The sequence below is a fragment of the Lepidochelys olivacea genome (genome assembly GCF_965140295.1).
Source record: "Lepidochelys olivacea isolate rLepOli2 genome assembly, chromosome: 21".
NCBI classification, from domain to species: Eukaryota; Metazoa; Chordata; order Testudines; family Cheloniidae; genus Lepidochelys; species Lepidochelys olivacea.
The window spans coordinates 11237211-11254278 of record NC_140431.1 but is presented as its reverse complement, the minus strand read 5'-3'; the positions used below and the strand labels follow the sequence as shown (position 1 = coordinate 11254278).

At 48.1% G+C, this 17068-nt stretch overlaps 1 protein-coding gene across 7 annotated transcripts in view; it reads right to left on the bottom strand.

Annotated features, from left to right (window-relative positions):
- The window catches only part of PPARD (peroxisome proliferator activated receptor delta), a 44282-nt gene that overhangs the window by 14819 nt on the left and 12395 nt on the right, over nt 1-17068 (bottom strand). The window contains exons 1-2 of one of the 7 annotated variants that reach the window (XM_084611148.1): nt 8815-8915; nt 7998-8148 (exon numbers count right to left, since the gene is read on the bottom strand). The exons of 4 other annotated variants lie outside the window; for them this stretch is intronic. The gene's annotated coding sequence lies outside the window, so the exon portion shown is untranslated. Of the gene's footprint in view, nt 1-2006; nt 2181-6385; nt 6463-7997; nt 8149-8814; nt 8916-17068 lie in introns of those variants that run through there. 2 more of the 7 variants (XM_084611146.1, XM_084611150.1) reach the window with 2 other exon arrangements.

The following is a 17068-nucleotide window of genomic DNA, read 5'->3' as shown; positions in this document are numbered from 1 at the left end:
ACAGTTGATAAAAAAAAACTCATGGTCACAGAGTTATACAAAGTGTAAGTCGTGCGTCATTCGTACAGAGAAACCTCAGAGTCAGGTACCTCTTCCACCGCCCCATTAGCCCCACCGCTCCCATTCCACCCATTAGCTAAGGTTTGGGTACTTAGTCCCCTTGGCTAGGCTGTGCACAAACACCACTCCCCACCTCTTGTCAAGTCCTAGAACTCAAAGTCAAAACCAACTTGAGCCCTGACATTTCAGGACATCGGCGCCGTATCCCAAACGTATTCATTCTCCAGCCCATGTCAACATTGACAGGGTGCGTCTACATTGCGATCAAAGACCCACGCAAGGGCCATGGCTAGCCTGGGTCAACTGACTTGGGCCGCGGGGCTGGAACTCGGGCTCCGAGACCAAACAAGGGGGCAGGGTCTCAGAGCCCAGGCGGCTACACTCCGAGTCAATTGACCCACCTTCTGAGGCTCAGTGCCACACCCACAGAGGCCTGGTCTACATGCAAAGCTGCACAGCTTTAGCGAAGGTGTCATTTTCAAACCGATTTTGTTACATCGGTGCGACTCAGGATGCGGACTCTCCCAAGTCAATCGAAACCTTACCTCAAGTTGGCCTGAGTGAGTAACTTTACACGCGTAAGTTAAACCACAGAACCATTTACATCCATTAATGAGCGTCCCCAGGCGGCTTCGCATCACTTGAACTACACTGGGTTTTTTAAACCCATTTAAGTTAAACCAGTGCTACTCCTGCGCACAGACAAGCCCTGAAAGCGGGCTGCCATCCGCTGGCAGTGGGGTGGCTTGTGGGAAGTGAGTTGGTGGATATTGGCCCAGGTTCTAGGTGAGAGGGGGCCATACCACAAAAGCCCACCACTGGAATTGGCACCAATCAGCCCCCCTTGCCAAGAGCCTTGGCAGAGAAGCCAAGGACTGGACAGACCATTGAGCCTGAACCTCCCCACCCCTATAGTGGTGACCCTCCCAGAGCAGAATTAGACACACTGGCAGGGCAGTAGAAGCAAGCTTGCCATGATGCTGCCACGCTGTACGTGGTCCATGCCATCATTGCCTTGGGCATATTATTCATTTGGAGTAAGGAAACAAGACAGTCCCATCCTCAAGCTCATCGCATCCCACATTTCTGGGAGATGTGCACATGTGCACGCATACTGCCCTTCTTCCACTGCAGGTGCACGTGGGTTGCATCCAACTCCTTTGATTTGTATGAGAGCTCGCAGCACGGGGCAGGTCACAGCTCGCGTGGAAGGAGAAAGATCTGTGAGACAGAGGAATCCCAAGATGATGTTGAAAGATCACAAGTCCAACTAGAGGATGCCTGAATCACGTAGAGAGCCAGCACTTGGAGCACAAGTCCCAGGCAGGAGTTCCGGACCCTGCAGTCCCTGTTCAGGGATAGTTCCCCTGATCTAGGAATTGCAAGATGCTGAAGGCAGGAGTGCTTTGATTGCAAAGTCTGAACTCTCTCTCTACCCGGGGATTTAGCACTATGCACCGATACATTTCAAGCGTCTGGGGAAGGTCCATTCCAGGCTCCTGGTAAGCATAACTATCCCGTTTTCCTTTACGGTGGAGCCGTGCAGAGAGGCAGAGTAGTGTATGGTCTTAAACAAGTGCAGATCCCTCCTTTCAGTGCCTCCTCAAGAATACTGAGGGACCATTCACATGTGGTGTTATTGTTGGCACACCCGCCGGCTAGGATGTGGCGCATGCGGAGGGAAAACTATTCACCGTAGTTTGTGTGCAAGGAGTGGAATTTTTTTTAATACCTATCTCTCTCTACACACAGATTATGTGTGTGTATACATATACACACACACACACACACACCCCTCCCCCACAATCTATCTATAAATGAATGCACAAGCTTCAGGAAAATCCTGTTGCCTGGAACATCTGGTGGGGGGCTGGGAGGAAAGGTCTGCGTAGGAGAAGCAAATGGAACCCACACACAAGCACATTGTTCAGCCTCTACTTAGCTACCTTTTGTCTCTGGGATCCATCTGGGAGGGCAAGCACAGAGGACTTATTTTAAACCGAACATCTACGTCGTTCCCTTTAGCGTCGTCATCTTCACAGTACATTGCCATTGGAACAACACTGCCACATTCTTCCAGATGTGTTTTAGGCGTGCAGTAATTCACACCTTTTGGCAGTCTGTAAAATAATATTGCACATCACTGATGGCTGGCTGCTCTGGCTAGGCATTGCTTAGACTCCGAATCAGGGACAGCATCGTCTTCACCCATTGCTTTAAGTGGGCCAGTTTTGCCTAGAGCAACACAGGTCAAGCTAAATTCCTGAAGGTTTTTTTGGGGGTGAATGTTATGATAGTGAAAGGGGTTGGACTGACAAGCCTGAAGTCTACTATTTAACCACAGCACAGGAAACGTAGAGAAAATGATATTACAAGCTTCAACCCACATTGCTTCCCTACAGGACTTCACATCTGGGAGGGACACAATTTCTTTGGGTTTGAAGAAAGATCAGTCTTCACAGCCCACACTGATCTTGGTCTCTCACCCGCCAATTAATGCCAGTTGCAATGGCAGCTTTTGTAATATGGACCTGGCTCCTGAGACCCATGAAACCATTTTCATAAAGGCCACTGATGAGCTGAGAATAATTTTGGTCATTATCAGTGGGGGCTGGATATGAACTGCCAGCCTAGAGGTGGAACCTATGGGGAAGTTGTAAATTACTCCCAGTAATGTGCTTAGTGCTAAGACAACCTGGTTCTAGGCCCCGCGCTGCCGATAACCTGCTGTGTGATCTTGGGAAGTCACTTCCCTTCTCTATGCCTCATGTCCCCAACCTGTAAAATGGGGACAATGTTCCTGACCCCACCCCCGAAGAGTGCTTTGAGATCCAGCTAGCACTCCTATAGGCATTCTCTGTCTATGTAATACTATTATGGTATTATTCTAGCCCATCAGCGAAAGCCAAGAGCTTTTTAAGCTGATCAGTGGAAATTCCACAGTATTATTTATACTCCTGTATTTTCTGGTCATCATTTCCCTGCATTCTAAACAATTAACGAAGGAGATAAAAATAGGGATTAATTTCTTACTGGAAAGGAGTACACACTTAAGAACCTCCGCAATTTTACTGGTTGAAAGTAAAGCCAAACAGCACCCAAAGGAAAGCGAACGCGGTAAGTAGGAAAGCAGCTGTTAACAGAGAAGCAATCAATATGAAGTGAAGGAAGTGGAGGGGAGCAGGGGCACAAAGACAGAGTGAGAGCTGTGAAACGTTTTGAATGATTGGCGCGCAGAGCACAACATAGAAAAAACAGACTTCTACATGGCTGTGCGGTTAGTGGGGACTTGCCTCCAGGCTGCTAGCTGGGAGTGACAGAGTGATCTGCTGGCTGCTTGGTGGTCTCTATAAAATGAACTGGTGAGGCTCAGGCTAGTGATAGAGAAGGTTGGCCTACTGGTTGGGATGCTACCCTGGGACTCAGGAGACCCTGGTTTAATTCCCTGCTCCACCACAGACTCCCTTTGGGACCTTGGGCAAGTCCCTCTTAGGGTATATGTCTACACTGCAACGAAACACCCGCGACTGGCCCATGTCAGCTGACTCAGGCTGGAGCCTGAGGCCTGGGACACTCCTTCGTTGTGGGGTCCCAAGCTCAGACTCCAACCCAAATGTCTACACTTCAGTTTCACAGCCCTGCAGCCTGAGCCCAAGTTAGCCGACACGGACCAGGCCTGGGTGTTTTACCGCAGTGTATACATGCCCTTAGTGTCTTTGTGCCTCAGTTCCCCACCTGTACAACAGGGCTAATAGCACCGCCCTGCCTCAAACAGGGGTGTGATGAGGATAAAGACAGACTCGGATTACATAGTTCCCAGGGGATTGTGTCCACAACACAAATACCATAGCTTAGGTGGCTAACTAACCATCAAGATGCTGAAGTCCCTTTTCGTCTCTAGAAATGGCACCACAAAAACCCGAGGTCATGGGCTCGTGGGGGCAGCTTGCTGCCTATACCATACCTGTCCCATGGCCAGAGGGCCGTCAGCGTGACGCATTCCCCAGCACCAAGTCGAAGCCACAGTAGTGAACCCATTAAGGAAGAGGTTGCTTCATGAAAATATTTAAGCGTGTTCGTTACAAGCGGCTTAACAAACAAACATGATGACACTTCAAGAGCTGCCTCCACACGGCCCAGCGCCTGCCCTGCTCCGATGACTGACATTCGGTATGTGGGTTTGATTACACAGGGCCTAATCTTAAGAGCCAACAGGGGCCCCTGATGCCCAGAGGTAGGCAGAACACCAGGGAAGCTTCCCAATGGTGAGACCTTTTACCCCTTCCGTGGAACAACCTCCCAAGGGAAGGGGTAAAATCCATAGGCTTCTCACTTATTTGAGCAACAGAAAACTTGGGGTAAATTTTTTGGAGCAGGAACGGTCATCTTCTATGTTTGTACAGCACCTAACACAGCAGGGCCCCCATCCCAACCAAGGTCCCTAAGCACAACCACCACTCCCCTTTCAGTTGCCTCTCCAGCCAGCTTTACAGAATCACAGACCAATTTTCTGTAGGACACCCAAATAAGTCACCTGATTTTCAGAGGTGCTAAGCAGCCATGAGCCCCAGTGCAGGTGCTCGGCATCTCTGAAAACTCAGGTCACTTTTATTTAGGTACCTAGATACAGATTTAGATGCTTAACTTTAGGCACTCAAGTTTGAAAGGTTCAGGCACAAGGTTTGAAGTGCCATGCAAAAGATGCCAAAGTCCGCTTTAATTAAAATCGAGAAAAGTAGCAAGCTTCTCCATTTCTTTCAGAACTGGAATCTTCCACCACGCACTGAAAGTTCATTTGCAGCCTTAATACCCAGCAAGCGGATGACAATTGTCTCCATCTCCAAAGATGCTTTATATAGATGGTCCCAAGGCAGTAGGACAAAATGAATGAAATTCAGAATGAACTCCTAACACACAAATCCCTTCAAAGCACAAAGGATGGTGCTGGCTGATAGGACCATGGGTTTAGGATTACAAAGATTTTCAGCAAATATAATCCAGTTACTCCCCCACATCTTCCAGTTTCTTTCCAGCGTAAGTTACTCTCTCCAAGAACTGCAATGTGGGTTCAGGCTTTGAGGACGTTTTACCTGGCTCAGTTCAACACCGAAACCGGTCCTCTCTTCTACTTCCTTGCCTGGATAGGGGAGGTGTGTGCCACACCAACAGCTCACTTCTGCAACGCTGGTATTTTTATCATGCTTTTCACTGCCCCAGCTAACTAGGGAACCTGAAACATCCCATGATTGCTTATTCCCAGTGGGAATAATTAAAGCCAGGGAGAAAGTTACATACAACAGACACCCAGTCAAGCTAGTGTCTATCTGTCTGTCTAGCTTCTGAGCACACAAAGCACAATCGGAAAGAACTGGGGGGGGGGGGGACAAGGGAGGAGCCCTAATATGCTCCCATTGCAGTATCACGACCAGCAGACGGGGATTCTAGGCCCGGGAGGTGGGTATTGCATAGTCAGGGGGAGATTCCTCTCTACCAGAACAAACCCATTTTACATAAACTACACAAGGGCATGGTAATAAAACGGGGGGGTGGGGGTGCAGAGGTTAGGAGAAGGCCACACAATCTCCAAGGAGCCTTGAACTCAAGACTCCTTAGGGAGGCTCAGGGAAGTTTAGAAAGGAATCAGACTCAAAGCTGTTTCTTAGCCTGTGAGATGGGGCGGGGGGGCAAGGGGACACAAACCCACAGTTAAAATAGCAAGGGGTGAAAAAGTCACGTGACCCCTGACCTGCCATGCCTCCTTCCTCCCCTTCCCCCCCCCCGCCATTCAAATAGACCCCTGTAGCTGTAGTTAAAGGGGTAGGTGGATCCTCGAAAGCCACCCACCCTCTCTCCCTGCTTCCACAGCAGCCCCGAGCGCCGCCTGTTTGTACAAGGCTGCGGGCTCGGGCAGAAGCCTGCTGGCCCAAGCTTCTCTCAGCTAAGCTGCAATAGCACATGCAAACTCACCCATGGACCCCCTACGCCACCCCGAACAGTACAGAGAAAGGAGAGGGAGGAACAAGACAAAAAGGGTAAATCAGAGGGCAAACAGGGAACAGAGCCAGCTAACAGGAGAGTAAACATGCAGAAAGACAGCCTGAGGCAGCTGTGCCCAGGGCATGAAACACAGAGAAGAGACGTTGATGCACAGCTGGCCACCCATTAAAGGGGGACTCCACCTCCAAAGAGTAATAACCTATTCAGAAAGGTCTGAGGGACTCCAACATAGAGGATGCAGTTTCCAACACCCAGGGTGAAATCCTGACCCCACTGACGTGAATGGCAAAACTGACTTCATTGACTTCAAATAGGACTAAGCTCTCACCCTGGTAGTTAGTAACTGCAGCTCACAAACGTGGTCTTAAGGCTGGTCGCAGTTCATGAGCATCCAGATCTTGTGACTAGGTTCGCAGTAGCTGGAAGTTCAATGAGGAAGTGCCCGTTTCACTTGTGTCCGAGCGTAGGAGGAAGAATGGAGTGACGTCCCAGTTTCTCTCCACGATTAAACCAATGCATCAGCAAGTCATCATGAGAAAGGTACATGCATATAGGCATGTACACACAAAGTGCTGGAAGCCAGAAAGCCGGCGGACATAGTGACGAGGGCAAGGAAGGGCTAGTAATAACGACGATATCATCTGGAAACGTAAAGACAATTAGTGACTGACGTCCTCCCGTTACCATTTTGGTGCTGATGAACTTGACCAACAGGCAGTTTCTCTGCACCCACTGAGGCAGGCCCCAACACAAACGAGTTTCCACCCAGGAGTGCAAGCCTGACGGTGTATGCATTTATTTCAATTCAGACATTCACAGAATGCATACGTAAGTTAGATGCAGTGCCTGGCAAGTCCACAGTACTGCTTTCCATGTCAGAGTCCAGGTCCCTCCTTATCCCCGTTCCCCACAGAGGCAGACATAATCAAGGTGGCCCATTTCAAACAGTTGACAACAAGGCATGAGTATCAGCAGGGGGAAATTACTTTTTGTAGTGACGCATCCACTTTCAGTCTTTATTCAGGCCTCATTTGATGGTGTCCAGTTTGCAAATTAATTCCAGTTCTGCAGTCTCTCGTTGGAGACTGTTTTTGAAGTTTTTTTGTTGAAGTATTGCCACTTTTAGGTCTGTAATCGAGTGACCTAAGAGATTGAAGTGTTCTTCGACTGGTTTATGAATGTTATAATTCTTGACGTCTGATTTGTGTTCATTTATTCTTTTGCGTACAGACTGTCCGGTTTGGCCAATGTACGTGGCAGAGGGGCATTGCTGGCACATGATCTCATATATCACATTGGTAGATGTGCAGGTGAATGAGCCCCTGATGGTGTGGCTGATGTGATTAGGTCCTATGATGGTGTCCCTTGAATAGATATGTGGACACAGTTGGCACTGGGGTGCGTAGTAGGGTTTGGTTCCTGGGTTGATGTTTTTGCTGTGTGGTGTGTAGTTGCTGGGGAGTATTTGCTTCAGGTTGGGAGGCTGTCTGTAAGCGAGGACTGGCCTGTCTCCCAAGGTCCGTGAGAGTGAGGGGTCGTCCTTCAGGATAGGTTGTAGATCCTTGATGATGCGCTAGCGAGTTGTTTCTGTACCACATGGCATGTACTGAGTCCATAACGGCGTGTGGTGGAATAAAAAGGGTTTGGCTGGCACTTGTTAATGCTGATTTGAAGTCCATCGAATAAGGGGTCCACCCCAGGCTGGTAAAACCTTTACACCATGCTAACATATACTGCTCCCTGCACACAGAGTTGTAAAAGCCAAATAAACTCCCTTAAGCTAACAGAGTGACTCAGGAGAGGTAACGAAGGTGCAAAACAGCAGCCCGGACAAACAAAACTGCCGTTTGTCGGCTTTCAGTCCTGAAAGCCCAGAACACTGCCTTCGTTATCAGATGAATTCTCAGCAGAGTCTAGCATGCCTCACCCCTTTCACCTACTTGGAAGTCACTGCAATGCAGGTTGGACGTTGCAACAGAGGGCACTTGAGTGGCAGTCACTTGAGTGTTCCTTCCCTCAGCATTTCCATTATACAGCCCTCTCCAGAGATGACGCTTACTTGGCATGTCACGTTTCAGTCCTTAAAAGAATCTGTTGGGACATTTTAAGTTGTAAGTGCCAAAGATATTCTAGTTTTGGGTGCTCTCTCTTGCTCATAACACCACAGATATTTAAAAGAATGGACTGGACAAGACAAGCGTCTGAAAATCTGCAATGAACTTGGTTGTAGATCAAGCTCAAACTTTGTAAACTGCTTACATCTCTACCCTACGAATAGCAGCATAACTTGCTATGAGGTGGTATGTTAATACCCTACTTAAGAGCTAAGAAATAGTTGCTGACATCTCTCCGTCCAAACACAGCCCACCAAGAAAAAGAATTCTTTACATCCATATAGCGTTTTTTCTTGAGGGACTCTCAAAGCAATTTACATTATGGAAGCGAGTTTCACCAGACCCCTGGGAAGTAGGTCAGCATTATCCACATCTTACAGATGAACAGACCGGTGCACAGAAAGGTTAATGGTCTGATGTTCAGAAACCTCAAGCATTGACAACCCTTACTGATTTCAACGAGCGCCACGGGTGCTCAGCGCCTTTCCAAAGGAAATCACCGCGCTAGTGACTTGCCCAAGTCTGAGTAAGTAGCAGAGCTAGAACTCAGGAAATTCCCAACTCCCTGCTCCAAGCTTTTTCTGGAGTTTACACCATGCACTAACAGTTGATATTTGCACCCCAGACCCCAACGCTCAGTCACCTGTTCCAATCACCAGACAACACTGCCTCTGCAGAAATCCCACGATGTGTACAAGAGACATTTGTTCCAGAAAACTCCACACCCTTCTCCCTTTAATGTTACTGTAAAAAGAAAAAGACATGCAGCATTTGTCACATGGTCACTACACTTATGCCCAGACGTTGACGGGTTTCAGAAGAGCATACGAGTTTGTGTTCAAACCTGTTCCTCTGCACAGAGTGACCAAAAGAGCAATCTGCCCTGAACACATATAGACTGCGGGGAGGGAGGGGGGGGATGTCAAAGAAACTGCAAAGTCACTTCTCTGTCCACAAGTGCACTCGAGTTCTTTGACCTTCTCCCCAGTACAGCTTTATGATACGTTTATATCTGGCTGCTGTGAAGCACGAGCCCAGACAGGAAGAAGCAGGGAGCTGCCGACACTGCAATGATCATGTTACTGCCAATTATTCAGACACATTTGACGATGGGGCACAGGGAGCTTTCCTCACTCACTCAGACCAGATACTACCCACGGCGAGTCACAGATCAGATGTACGTTTTGCTTTATTTTATTTAAAATTCACCCACTTCCTGAAAGACTCCTTTGAAAAGCTGCAAAACATGCTGGATCCTCTCCTCCCTCACAGCAGAACTGGTGTGGGCACCAAGGCCCTGACGCCACATTTCCATCCAGGCTGAGAGAAGCTAGTGGACAGGTTCCTGCAAGGGCTCTTTGCTCTCTTCTCTTGAATGAGTTTCCTGGGCTGGCAGGAGGGAAGAAAAGACTTCTTGGACTCACAATCCTAGACAGGAGAAACACATTCCACGGCACTACTTGCCAGAAGTTACTTTTTTGCCTTGCAGTTAAAAGAGCTTTGCCAGTCCAAGCATTCCCTCGGTTACAGCCAAGGCTAGAAGTCCCCACTGCAATTGTGAAATCATAATAAATTAACCCTAGGGAGGGGAAATGTAGGAGTGTAAAATGCTGTGAGATCTTGAGACGGCGGTTACTAGAAAAGACTAGTATTTCCCCTTGTCCATCTCTAAACACTTTCCATCCCAGGAACTCAACTTCAGTAACAAACGGAGCTTCACAACACCCCTGTTACAAAGAGCGGTATCAGTGGGTGAATGGAGCAAGCAAAGAGTGAGAAATCCAGCACTTCCAAGTTCTTATCCAACCTCCTGCAGCATGGCCAGGTGCAAAAGCAAGTCACCTCACTTCTCTGTGTGAAAAGTGAGGAGAGCGCTGCTCTACTGGGGAGAGGGGAGGGTTAGTTAATAGTGGCAGAGTTTTGAAAATGCAAGGGGGTAAATCATTTCCAAATGTTATTGTTTATTCCCAAATTACACACAGGGTAGCTATGAGACTTGCCCAAGGGCAAGAAGAAAGCTAGTGTGGTCACAAGAATAGACACCAAGAGTCCCTGCTCCCTGTCCCTTGATCCACCAGATAGCAACGCCAGCAACACAGACTCCTCCCTCTTTATAAACACAGAGTAGTGTTCCTTGGACCATTGTTCGCAGTTATACAGTTTAAATATTAGCCTCGCTGCTTCTTGTATTTGCGCTTGACAACATTGCTCACAATGAGGAGCATGGCCACACGAGCAGCCAGTGAAAAAGGGACGGGAGGGAAAGTTTGGGCAGTTCTGTCTCACTGGCACACAGCCGGAATATCCAGAATAAGCGAGACATTGCCAAGAGGCGTTCGACTAGAGCAGCAGTTCTCAACCGGGGGTCTGCGGTCCCCTAAGGGTCTGCGATCCCTTTCAAGGGGCCCGCAGTGCCCCGCAGCTGAAGCCCCAGTCCTCACTGCCCCCACCACCATGGGGCTGAAGCCGGGAAGCGCAGGGGTGAAGCTCCAATCCCCAGCACCCCCTGAGCCCAAGGGCAGCACTGGGGACATGGAGGGCATTCCCCCTGCACCAAAACTGCAGCACAAGATCACAACAGTCCTGGGGGCAGCTCCACCCCCCTCTCCTCTCCCCGCTCCCTGGCAACGTCGGAGGCGGGAAGCTGGAGCCAGGTAGCGAGGGGAAGCTGCTGCCATGGAGCAGACAGCAGCAGCATGTCCTCCTCTCCTGCTGGTGCCCCAGGTTGAAGCTGCTCCTCGTCTCCCAGCCCCCTTTGCTCCTGCAGAGGCGACCAGTAAGAATCCCCTTGGGTTGGGAGCCCCAGCTCCGTGGCTGGCAGACCCCTCCGGGAACAGGGACGTCCTCCCAGCACACACTCCCCGATACCCCTCTCCCTACACCCTGAGCTACCCCCTGCCCAAATATAGCCCCTAGCCCCCCCATCCCTGCACCCACAGCCGCTCTCTGGGTGCACACAGCCCCAGCTACCCCCTCCCTGTTTTCAAATTTTCTGAGCTAAGCCCCCCACCTTTGAGTTATAATTTTTGGTTGCACCCCCCCACCCCCCGACACAGACACGCTGGGTGGCCGGCTGAGGTGAGTCAGGGGGTGGAGGCGGCACTCCCTCCCTGGACCCCACCATGTGGAGGTGGTTCAAGCCCCGCCCCACAATAGAAGTCAAACTACACCTATGCCCAAGGCCCCTCTGGGCCCTGGAGTTTTTATAGCATGTCGAGGGGGGCCTCGAAGAGAAAAAAGTTGAGAACCCCTGGACTGGAGGCACCAGGGTTCTTAACAGTGTTTGAAAATAAAGAGAAATATCAATGTTGTAGAAGATCTTCCATTAACTGTGCTGATGGAACAGTCCCCTAGTAATTCCATGGCACGGTCAGGCAGCTCCCGTCTAGTTGGAGGTGCTGGAATGCACAGGCAGCCAAGGGATCCAGCTGGTTGCACTGTCTCTCCAGTGCTTCCTACCTGTTCTACCTACGACTGCACTAGCAGCAAGGCAGAGAACCTCTGTACAGCGGCTGTTCACAAACTGAAGTACACCCCACACTGCGTATGACCAACAGTGCTAGTCAGCGAGTCAAAAAAGCAACATGCCCTCCCCGCTGGACTTGACGACGACAATATGGGATTGAGCTCACCGTCACAGGGCTAGCATCCCACAGAGCTCCAAGTGACAGCAGTTTTACAACACCCATAAGAATAAGACATTCGCAACTTTATAAGTAGCGCTTTGCAAACGTTAATGAGCCCTCCCCTCACTCCTAAGGTGGGGGAGGGGGGATCATGACACAGAAACCTTCCATGATTTGCCTGTGGAGGCTTCAGAAAGTGTTGGTGTCAGAAATAGGATTAGAATTCATGGGTTCCTGGTTCCCAGCCCTCTGCTTAGACCGCTAGACAAAGGCAAGTCTCTGCCTCTCCCTCACCTATCCACATAAATCCCCAGCCCCGATTATGCTATTTCACATATTGAAAGTGCTTTACAAATTTTAGCAACCATACTTTAAGCTATACAGTGGAGTCACATGTTACGTGGGGTTAGGTTCTAAAGTCAGCGCGTAAGGCAAAAATCGCGTATAGTCAAAATTACCCTCTTCGGCAGCAGGTTTGAACAGTGCGTAGAGGCTAAGAGCCTTTTCTCGCAACGTGTTGCCATTGATAGCCACACGTTTACACTTCATGTCTTCCAGCCATAAGTTTAATGCCTTTTCAGGCTTCACTGAAGTCTTATCACGCACCTGGCTCGTCACCTTAGCAGTTACTGGAGCACTTGATGCCACGGCTTGACTAATTTCTCTCTCTCGAATCTTGATGGCACGGATGTTAGATTCGTTGCAGCCATATTTACGCGCTACATACCGTCTCTCAATAAGTCCAACACAGCCAGTTTTTCCTCCAGCATTGGAGCAGATCGCGGTTTCTTTGGTTGAGCACCAGATGAAGTAATTGGCTGGCGTTTAGAGGCCATGTTGTACGAAAAATCCATACAGTATCTTTAAACACTAGAATCACACTCAGCGCGGTAAGATGCTCACACTATGAGAGGCACGCGGGAACTGAGACTGACTGAGGGAACAGCAGATTCACATCTCCCATCTAACGCTCACTCTGGGGAATATGCTCATTGAGTGGAATGGTGGGCAGAATCGCCCGCACAATTTACAGGTATCTTGTTATTTTTCTTTTTGCCAAGTGCATACAGTTGAATTCGTGTAAGTTAAATGTGCGTACGATGCAATTCCACTGTAGTCCTCTTGGAGAGGGCAGCAATGAGACCTATTGAGGACTGTATGTATGCCTGCCTCTCCCTAAAGTCTTGGGGGAGGCGAAAGGAAGAGGGGTGCTAAGGAGCTCCAGGAGTACAACAAAACTGATATTTTGAACCGAACAAGCTTTCTGAAGTTCCTGCAGGCCCCTCATGTGTTATTCCGAGGCATTTGCTTGCTTACAATCATCTTGTCCTCACAGATCCGAACGGACCACGTGAAAGGATCTGGTTTCAAGATCAGTAATTATAGAACAAGACGGAGAGGTGCGAGTAAGCAAAGCTGCAACATTTCTTGAGGCAAACAGGGGACTCAGAGCACGACAAGTGCAGCAAGGTCGTTGAACGGAAAAGCTGGGAAGTGGTGAGTGAAACAAACCGCCATGCTTGGTGCCACAGTTTGGGTCGGACTTCGAGCATGGCACTCGCTAACTCATCCCCAGCAAGTGCTGTCCAATAACAATACCACCCTGCATTTCTGAAGACCCTCTCACCCAAGCATCTCAAAGAGCTTCTTGAGTCTTAGCTCCACATTATCCCCATTTTGCAGATGGGGAAAACTGAGCTGCAGACAAGAGTCTAGGCCAAAGGAGCAGAGTTTGGAATAGAACACAGGCAGAGTCCTGACGCCCATTCTTCCTCTCTAAACACACGCTAGATCCTGAGGGTGTTGAGTGCCGGCATTTCCCTAGGACTGTAGATGTAGGTGGACAGCGACGCTCAGAAGCAGGCCCCAGAACAGCCCAGTAAAAACTAGTTCACAAGCCCAAGGCAGTTACCATTTTAAGAGCTTTTAAACTGTGTATTTTTGACCTCACTGAGCCGGTTTCATCAGTTACAGGAGCAAACCAGGCAATTTTATCCACTCACCAGCAAGTCCCAAAGACATTTGCACTAACAGTCACCATTGTTGTGTGGGCCAACAAAATCCTGTAAGGTAAGGCTACTCCTTTTCCCTTCCTACAGATACGTCCCTCTCTCCTGGCCTCTGCTGCAGCAGCTAACCTAACAGTTCCAATTTTAGGTCCTATGCATTCATTTGCAAATGAGGAAATCCTTCAGACTGCAGATTTTATTGAGATTACGCTCATCTCACCAAAAACGGCTGTTGATTTTGTAGACCCTACCAAAATACCCTGTGCAACAGCAGGTAAACCCCATTCTCAGGGCTCTGCTGACATGGATTGATTATGCCTGTGCCCAAAGAAAGAGGATTTAGCAGGGCCAGGGAATGTACAGACTGAAATTGTTAGAACAAAACCACAGTGTTCACTTAGTCTCCATTCAAACCACAGGAGAGAAAAAGCACATTAACGTTTGCCATAAGGATATGGGCACAGCCAATTATAAAGCTTTCTGAGAGGGTTTTTAACTACTTTGTTAAATGCACTAGTGTAAAACCTCTCTCAGGGAGCTTGAAGGTAAGGCAGTTTTCTTGCTGTCTCTCTCCCAACACTGTCTAGGGGAGTGGGATTTCCCCATTTTTAAAACAGGGGTGGAGGTTTTGTTTGACCAAAGTTTCAGCTCTTCTGTTACCTTGTTCCTGCAAAAGCAGCTTTGGCATTCTCATCGCTGTCCATGCTCCTGACAGTTTGAATTTCTACGACACCTTCCAGAAGCACAGAGCACTTGGTAAAACCTCGCACAACGTCCCTGCGACTTAGGTATTATCCCCATTCTGGAGATGGGGAAATGGAGGCACAGAGCTGTTAAGTGCCTTGTCCAAGGTCACACAGGAATTCAGTGGCAGGGCTCAGAGTAGAACCCAAGAGCTCCGACTCCCAGTTCTTTGCTGAAACCAGACAATAAATCTCTGTCAAAGATGCTAATGCCAACAAGGATATCAATTAGTGCCAACTGCTCTGTCAGCATCTACAACAACTACAGTGAATCCACATACTCATCTGACTTGCATCACATGTCAGTCACCACGTGGTAACAGCTTTCATGGTCTCACAACCTGAGCCAAATGCACACAAAAGACAAGAGGTGAAAATCTCCATAAGCCACCTACCATCCCCATCACACCTAGAGAAGCTTTGTTAACATGGAGTTCCAGCACTGCCCTGGTCTCCTCAAGAATGTGAGTTGCCAAAACACAAGCATTGGCAAGCCAGAACATGCAGAATTAAGGTGATACTTCCCACATAATACAGACATCCCACTCAGTTATCGCTACCCAGGAGCCCAGAAAACATGGGCACAACGCAGTATCTAGAGACACATTATAATTCACGGCAGGCCTCCTGCCCCTTCCCTCACTCTGCCACCAGCAATTAACTTCCAGACATCTGTTACTGGTACAGCGTGTGGGTCAGTATCTCACTGACTAAATGATTTGGAGAGGGTTGGGAGATGCTGTACCTCAGGAACATGCCTGACCAAATGCCCTCAAGTTCATCCCACAAACTGTTCTCCAGGCCCTCAAGTGGCATACCACGTTCCCAGCCACTCTTCACGCAAATGTTTTACAGCATTTTGAAAAGTGGTCTTGAAACGGACATGCTCTTCCAGCCTCCCACCTCTCTGCCTTGCAATCTCTTTCTTGCTCTCAGCAGTACCGCACAGACCCACATTACAATCAAGTCATTGAGGGAGGCGTATTTCATAGTCCCTTGACCCAAAGGTCCCAAATTCATACTACTAACTCTACCCAGAATCCTGGTGTGGCACAGGAATTTTGGAAGTAATCTACCAGTGCATTTTAGAGCTCTTTGAAAAAAATCAACTCTTAGACATCTCTGCTAATCCTTAGCTCTAGAAGTTGTTACTGCTCTTCCATGACTCCCAAGATTTTAAGAGCTTATTGCGAGAATGGCAAGTCATTTTTGAACATTTAATTTGTAGAAGAGCACACTGATGTTAAGTACCTTACAATGAATTGGCTATATACCTAGCCAAGGATCTCTCCAACCTGTGGCTTGAACTTCAGCAAGCTTGCTGCTCTGCTGGACCTGGGTAGACAACAATCCAAATCACAAATCAAACCAAGCCCCTCACAGTTCTGCATTCAGAACAAGGCAGAGTTTCATTGGCATCAGAATGATCTCTCAGTCCTGAATGCTAGGACCTCCTCCTTCCCAATTTAAAGAATTTCACAGAGAAGGTAACTGCAGTTGCATCTGCTGAGTAAAGGCCTCCACTTATCTCCTTTACTGCTAGTCGCTTGGTCTCTAAGAATGCAGATTTCCAATCCATAATTCTAAAGCCACAGAATATACACTTCCCATAGCATAACAGATGTACTGTATAAACACACAGTTTTGTCAACAAGAAATCCTAAGCAGCGTCCTAGAAAAAGGATACCAGTGAACATCAATAAGCTATTTTGTATAACAATGGCTTTATGATCAACAAAGCCTCATACAGGATCATTACAAAATCTTTTCCACATGCTATAAACATGTTTCAAGGCTCATGTCTTGAATGCTTAAAAAAAACCCAGCAGAAACAGATGTAAAATAAAATGTGAGTTTTCCTAAAGTGTGTGCACTAGCAAACAGCAGCCCGTTCAGCTAAGTTACCATGATGTGCGCTGTGGCAGAAAGAAATCAAGCCTACACACAACGTTTTGGTTCCCATGTGACTGTGTTGTACTTTGTGTGCCAACTCAGAAGCCTAGGGAAAACAACAACAGTTCTCAGAGCACATGTCCCATGATGTCCTAACAAACCGCATTTCATCTCTGCAGTTAACTCAGTTGTTTTTGTCTCATGTAAAGGAGACAGTTACATAAGAATATACGCAGTAATCGGAGTGATGGAAAAACAGTCATAGCAGTTTATCTAAGCTCTTTCTACATCCCCAGGCCCCACCCACAATCTCAGAACAGCTGATGTTTCTGTTAAAATGCAGTGAAATTCATAGATTCTAAGGACAGATGGGATGCATTGTGATTAGCTAGTCTACCCTTCTGCATAATACAGGCCAGAGAACTCCCTCTAAATAATCACTGCTTAACTAGTGCATGTCTTTTAGAAAAGCATCCAATCTTGATTTAAAAATCACAAGTGATGGAGAATTTACCACAACCCTGGGTACATTGTTCACATGGTTAATTACTCTCATGTTTAAAATCTACATCTTATTTCCAGTCTAGCTTCAACTTCCAGTCACTAAAAACAGCTAACAATTTTTA